A 6660-nucleotide genomic window follows, 5' to 3' on the forward strand; every position below is an offset into this window, starting at 1 on the left:
AAAATAAATACAATACAAAACTTTTAGCAACTTCCGTAGACCCAAACCTTCTGTAGTGTCCAAAGGTTTGGGGACACCCTAACCAGTTTTATAGCTTCTCTGATCAGGACAACAGTTTTTTAGCTGTGCTAACATGTGTACCAACACAGGAGAGATGGCTGCTGGAAATGGGCCTCTGAACACCTGTATAGATATTCCATTAAAAAACAGAAGTCTTTTACCACATTAACAATGTCTAGACTGTATGTCTGGATACTCTAATGTTATCTTAACTGGCAGCAGGATGCAAAGAGGATGTAGGGGTGGAGGTACAGATCCATAAAGTGAAACTAATGTTCTGCATACCTGTAATTCTGCAATAAGACCAAACCTTTTCTCTCGGCCCTCTGTCTGGTGCAGTGTTGCTGACATCCAGCAAATCCCCAACAAACTTCTTCTTTTGACTGACTGAAAACTGCTCCAAAACTGAGATCATGTCCATAACTGCCATTGGAATCAATACCTCCTGCTGGGCGGGGCAGAGAAAAAGCCAATGTTACAAACACATAGGAAGTGACTGCTCAATGTTCCTGCTTGTAAATATTGTTAACCCTTCCAGGTCAAAGGGTGTTTTGGGGGATCTTCCTTGCCTGGTATTCTTTGTGTATTATTGCTCATAAAATAGTCATCTTGTACTGCACAATCAAATAATATGCATCTTTTTTCAGGACAACCTGGGCTTTCATTATATCCAGGCTATAGTGGTGTCATTTGACTGTAATAAAAATTCTAGCACCGGTTCACAGAACACATCAACGCAACATCAAGTTCACTCGGGAGGGCACCAGGGACAACAATCTGGCCTTCTTGGACTGCACAGTTCACATTGAGGGGAACAGGAGCCTCAGCGTGGAAGTGTACAGGAAACCCACACACAGACCAGTACCTGTTGTTTGATTCACACCACCCACTGGAACACAAACTGGGAGTCATCAGGACCTGCAGACCTGTGGCTACCCCAAGTGGACTCATCAAAGCCACAAAAACAAGACCCCCCCAACAACAAGAAGAAGGACAACAACTGACGGAGAAAGAACATCTCCATTCCATATGTGTCAGGAGTATCAGAGAAACTCCGCAGGATCTTCAACAACCATGACATCCCGGTCCATTTCAAACCTATGACAACACTGAGACTGGAGACTGGTTCACCCAGGTGGTGGTCTCAGACAACATCTTTCTTAGCACATACAGTGCAGCTTCCATCCATTCCCAGGAAGTTTCACTCCAAGTCACATGTTCACAGAAAGAACAATGGTCTGTCAACCTGTCCCCATCCGGCAGTCTCATTGTGGTTAGACACACCTGGCTCAGGTACTCAAACCAACACAGGTAATTATGGAGACATTTAGTGCTATTGTTTGTAAGTTTTACCCAGACCCGTAATATGCATAGCATAAGTAGCATAAATAGCACTGTGGGTCACTGAAAAAAATTTGTGTTTTGTTTATTCATGTCTGTTCAGCAGCAGTGTTTGTGTAGATAAACTGCCATGGTGAAATGTTCCAAATTCCTGTGGCAACATAAAACTGTAGTTAATCTGAAAACAACTTGTTTTTTTTTTTTCTTTTATACAACTGCTGAAGATTTGTGGTCATCAGATGAAAGGAACACGTGGATGTAAGTGTTCACAGGGCAGCACAAACATTTTCTGTTTCTCTCTGGTTTGTCAGTGATGACTTCATGCTCAGAATATTCAGCTCTCAGGGAGGAGTGGAAACGTGGCAGACGGCTCCCCCTGCAGGAAGATCATGGCGTCAGAGAACATTCACAGAGCATCTATCTAGATTCTCATGTGGCTGAGCTTGGCAGACAAATAATCATAGTGCAGGTCTTTTGTCTTTTTGTATTGTAATTTAGTATTAAAAGCAAACATGTACTTCCTCAGATGTGAGTTGAGCATGGAAATGGTGGCTTCTGTGTAACCTGATCTGCAGAAAACAATGTTTCACACTGAATTTCATGGCTGCATTTCTGAGTATTTATAAATGGAAAATGTTTTCCATCCAGCCTCCCAGCCTCCACAGGTCGTCCATGAGTTATAGCCCAGTTCTTTCAACTATTTCCATTTCAGCCAAGTCCATCCACAGTGTTCAAACAGACTGTACAGTGGGGACTTCTTACAGCTAAATAAATGATCATAAAATCCATTTTATAAATTCATAGAGAAGATAAATACAAACTCTTATTTAAACTTGATGTACCTCACACTTATCTTTTTGTCCCTGACTGTATTTGCTTCCTGCCAAATGCAGCAGTAGGGAGACCGGGGCTTGTTGTCACACAGGTGAGTTGTCACACTTGCAATAACTTGACCACAAAGGGGGTCTACTCAAAAGTGGAATACTAGTTTTGTGCATAAACATAATGTGATGTCACATCCTGTCTGGGAAAAGCAAAGCACACTGTCAATAAAGGACACATTTCCCATTTTTCACATGTCAAAGTAAAAAATACCAACTAAATATTTTTTGTTATTTTCTGCTTAAAGACACAAATATCAATAATTTAACATTTGAACCTGTTAGAAGAGAGAATCAAGTGTTTGGCCACACTTTAGTTACAGTGCTGCTTCAAGCTAACTTTAAAATATGGCTAATATTAGCAAACATGGCTGTTTGGGGCAACTTGTCACACATCACATATTTAAATACACATTCTAAATGTAAAGATAAATACAGTGATTTAAGGGGACATACAGTTGTGTTCAAAATAGCAGTCCAACAGCAGAATAACCAGATCAAACACTGTTTTTAAATCAATTTTCAAGAAAACTCTACAAGTCCAGAGGCCTTGCTTCAATCTTCTCTACCAAATCATATTATTACATGGCAAATAATTTACCAGTAGGTGTAGTGGAGTCGGAGAAACCAACAGACTCAACATTTATGGTATGAATGCTCCTGAGTCTGTGTAATTTAATACTTAAGTGAAAGGGGCATGATAACAATAATAGCAGTGTGGAGTTCAATCAGTAAGGTCATTCATTATGGGAAGAAACAGGTGTCATTCAGGTGGCCCTTGTTTAAGGATGAAGTCAGCACATGTTGTACATGCTATTCTCTCTTAAAACCTGAGAAAGACGGGTCGTGCCAGACATTGTTTAGAAGAAGCATTGTTTGATTAAAACGTTGATGGAGAGGGGAAGACATACAAAGAAGTGCAGAAAATGATAGGCTGCTCAGCTAAAATGATCTCCAGTGCTTAAAAATGGAAAGCCAAAAGAGACGTGGAAGAAACCGGAAGACACTGTTAAAAAAGACATGTGCTGAAGAGGATACAAATTACCAAAGAACATAACGACTGGCCTAAAGAGAAATGGAGAAACACTTTGTGGACTGATGAATGTACGATTGTTCTTTTGGGTCCGAGGGCCGCAGACAGTTAGACGACAGCCAAACACTGAATTCAAGCCACAGTACACTCTGAAGACCGTGAAGCATGGCGGTGCAAGCTTCATGATATGAGGCTGTTTCTCTTACTATGGTGTCAGGCCTATTTATGACATACCAGGGATCATGGATATATTTGATTATATCAAAATACTTGAAGGGGTCATGGTCAGGAAATGCCTTGAAATGGGTGTTTCAACAAGACATTGACCACAAGCACACCAGTGAGCGAGCAGCATGGTCCCCAACAAAATTAAGGCTATGGAGTGGCCAGCCCAGTCCCCGGACTAATCCAAGAGAAAACTTGTGGGGGTATCAAAAATGCTGTTTCTGGGCAAAACCAAGAAATGCAGAGCAATTGTGGAAGGTTGTCAAATCACCCAATGCTGAAATATCCGTTTACAGGTGCCAGTTGGTCGACTCCATGCAGCACAGATTTGAAGCAGTTCTCAAAAACAGTGGTAACTAACTAAATATTAGTTTAGTGAGTTAAAGTCTTTGTTTTTTCAGTTTACAGCATAAATATTTGAGACAGACACTGGATTTGTTTTTACAACCCAATATAATTTTTCCTTCATTTTCATCAAGTAATTAAAATATTGATAGACAAGCTTTCATGTTTTGATGTAAACCATAGTGAGCAGTGTTCCAAATGAATGGAAATATTATTTATTTAATATTAATATTATATGATGATATGATATGAAATATTTTGAGCTTTACTTACGTTTTAAAAAAACACTGCTTATTTTGAACACACCTGTATTTATGTAAGAGTGTGACTCTCACAAGGTTTGTTTGTCCTCTCTTGACATCTGTGCAATATTGAAGATCCAACAGCGTTTATATAAGAAGTTTAAATGTTATGTCATTTGTTTATTGATACATTTAACACAATCAAGAAAACAAAACGAGCAATCCCAGTCAGGATCATGATACAGTGCAGTGCTTATCTGTGAATAATAATCCGTAGTCACAGTCCTCCACTCTGTTTAATATGAGCTGGTTCCTGTCCTTCCATCACTCCAGAGAACTCTTAATAAATGTCAGTCCAGTCGGTCCTCGGCAGGCTTCTGTTTGATCGCCACCTCAGAGCGGACTGTGCTCTTCATGACTCTCTGCATCAGCCAGGTGGCCAGGTGGATGCTGATGAAGGCCCCACCGGCTGCCCACAGCCAGTTCCTTCTGAGCCAGCTCTGAGCCTTCATACTGACGTCTCTGCAGACAGGAGGACAAAATAACCAAAAATAATCAACAAGAAACAAACACACCTCTTTAATCCTGCATAAATTGACATGACTTATGAAATACAGAAAATACAACACAATAACAACACAGAGGTCTCGAACACATTGTACCTTGCTCATGTCAAAAACATCAGGCCATTAGCTGGCAATATTTTCACGGTTGTACTTGCCAGCTGTCATAGCACTCTGCCTTTAAGTTATTGTAATAGAAAATCTTGTTGTGTTGCCAGTCATACTGCAATATAGTCATAATACTATAATATTAATATGCCATAGAAGAAAACTCACACAGTATCACATGCTATGAGGAAGCCTCTGTCTGGAGCCCCTGATGACCAAACCGGTGCAGACAACTTAAGTTATTAATGAATGAATGAGATATATCAGCACCAATCAAATGATTAGCTGCAGTGTTGTATGTAAGATTATTTCACATGTTCTAGAATGCAGTAATTAAAAACAAACAAACCAAATATGTGTGTGTGTGTTTGTGTGTCATTTAAGCAACACCTAGTGGACATATGTGGAACTACAGCTGACACCCTTAAGCAGAGTTGAATAAATGAACACACTGCTGTTAGTTGGTCCTCACTCGATGCTACTTGCTCTTGGCAGCAGCAGGAGCAGTTGAAACGTAGGTGACGATGCCGGGCTCAGGAATGTATTCCTCTCTTTGTTTGTGCAGCAGTGGGCTCGCCTTCAGATTGTACCAGCCCCAATGGATCAGTCCCAGACTTGTGCCCATCACAATCAACACTTTATAGTTCCTCCAGATGTCCCGCAGACCCATGACTGACAGGCAGAGCTGGAAAATGAATAAAGTGCCGGTCATTGTTGTGTCCTGTGGGGAATGCCTGCTGAACACGTTTTAACAACACGTTTAAACAAATGAAGCAGTAATAACAAAATCCTTAAAGACAAAGGAACACACGTGTTATGCAAATCGTCACGGCCACTGGTCATTTGATGCGGGAGACTGTGCGAGAGGCTTCCGTAGCCTGTATGAGAGTGGTGCGTGATGACGTCAGTGAGGTGTGTGTGTTTTGGTCTGGGCTAGGAGATCTAAAGAAACGCTAGCTTGTTCTGGTGTTGCTAGTAAAATAAAGAGAGTGACCAAAAAGAACTCGAGCCGTCTCTCATTCACATGACACAGCCTCATAATGTGTAGTGTACTTTACTTACACTGTATAATAACAGGTCAAGGGGCTGGACACGGGCTATGGCCCAGGTAGGCTGACAGTTATCTAACATGCTAACAGGGCTAGCAGTGGCATAACGCTAACAGGCTGTTAACTGCTGGTTCAGCCCCGTTGACCATCTCTTTACAAAGCTTAGCAAGAGAAATGAGACTTTATCCAAAGTGAAATGAATAATCGTAACATAAGCGAGCTCTCACCTTCAGATAGCTGTTGCTCCTGTGTCCACCATGATCTCCAGACCCGGTGTCGACCGAGCAAATGCCTGAACAATTTAATTTGGTCAGCGTGTCATTATATTTTAGAATGTATGTAACACAACAGTGAACATGATTATTGTTGCAGTTACATTGTCATACGTCGAATATATTTTTTCCAAAACACACAGATTAAAGCCAACTCTTTGTAACAGGTTTTGTTAGCAGGCAATAACGTAAGAAGACACAGACCCGAGTCTCAGGCCGTCGTAGAATTTCGCCCTAAGTTTTGACTTACAGGCAGACGTGTCTGTACGGAGAAGACTGACACTGTGTACAGTGAGTTATTATTATTATTATTATTATTAATAACAACGATAAGATGCTTTTTTGAAGAAGAGATTCGACACAGACTCCCCAGTTACCAGACGGTTGAAGTACACAACAGACCCCTATTTGCATCTTTTATTTAATAATAAATAACTAAAAAGGATCACTACCAAGGCCATTCAGAATAATTTGAGTGACAACACATGTCATTATTTATTGATTTAAGGAAATACAGATACAGATTCAGTTGTGTCTAATT

The 6660-nt window shown here is 40.6% G+C and overlaps 1 long non-coding RNA gene across 1 annotated transcript; it reads right to left on the minus strand.

Annotated features, from left to right (window-relative positions):
• Nucleotides 1-4273: 4273 nt before the first annotated feature.
• Nucleotides 4274-5012, minus strand: LOC114431837 (uncharacterized). The gene is made up of 2 exons (XR_003670195.1): nucleotides 4967-5012; nucleotides 4274-4649 (listed from the first exon to the last, which is right to left on the minus strand). It is a non-coding gene; the product is annotated as an uncharacterized LOC114431837 (long non-coding RNA).
• Between the last annotated feature and the right edge of the window lie 1648 nt (nucleotides 5013-6660).

Source organism: Parambassis ranga, chromosome 1, assembly GCF_900634625.1.
Source record: "Parambassis ranga chromosome 1, fParRan2.1, whole genome shotgun sequence".
Lineage (NCBI taxonomy): Eukaryota > Metazoa > Chordata > Actinopteri > Ambassidae > Parambassis > Parambassis ranga.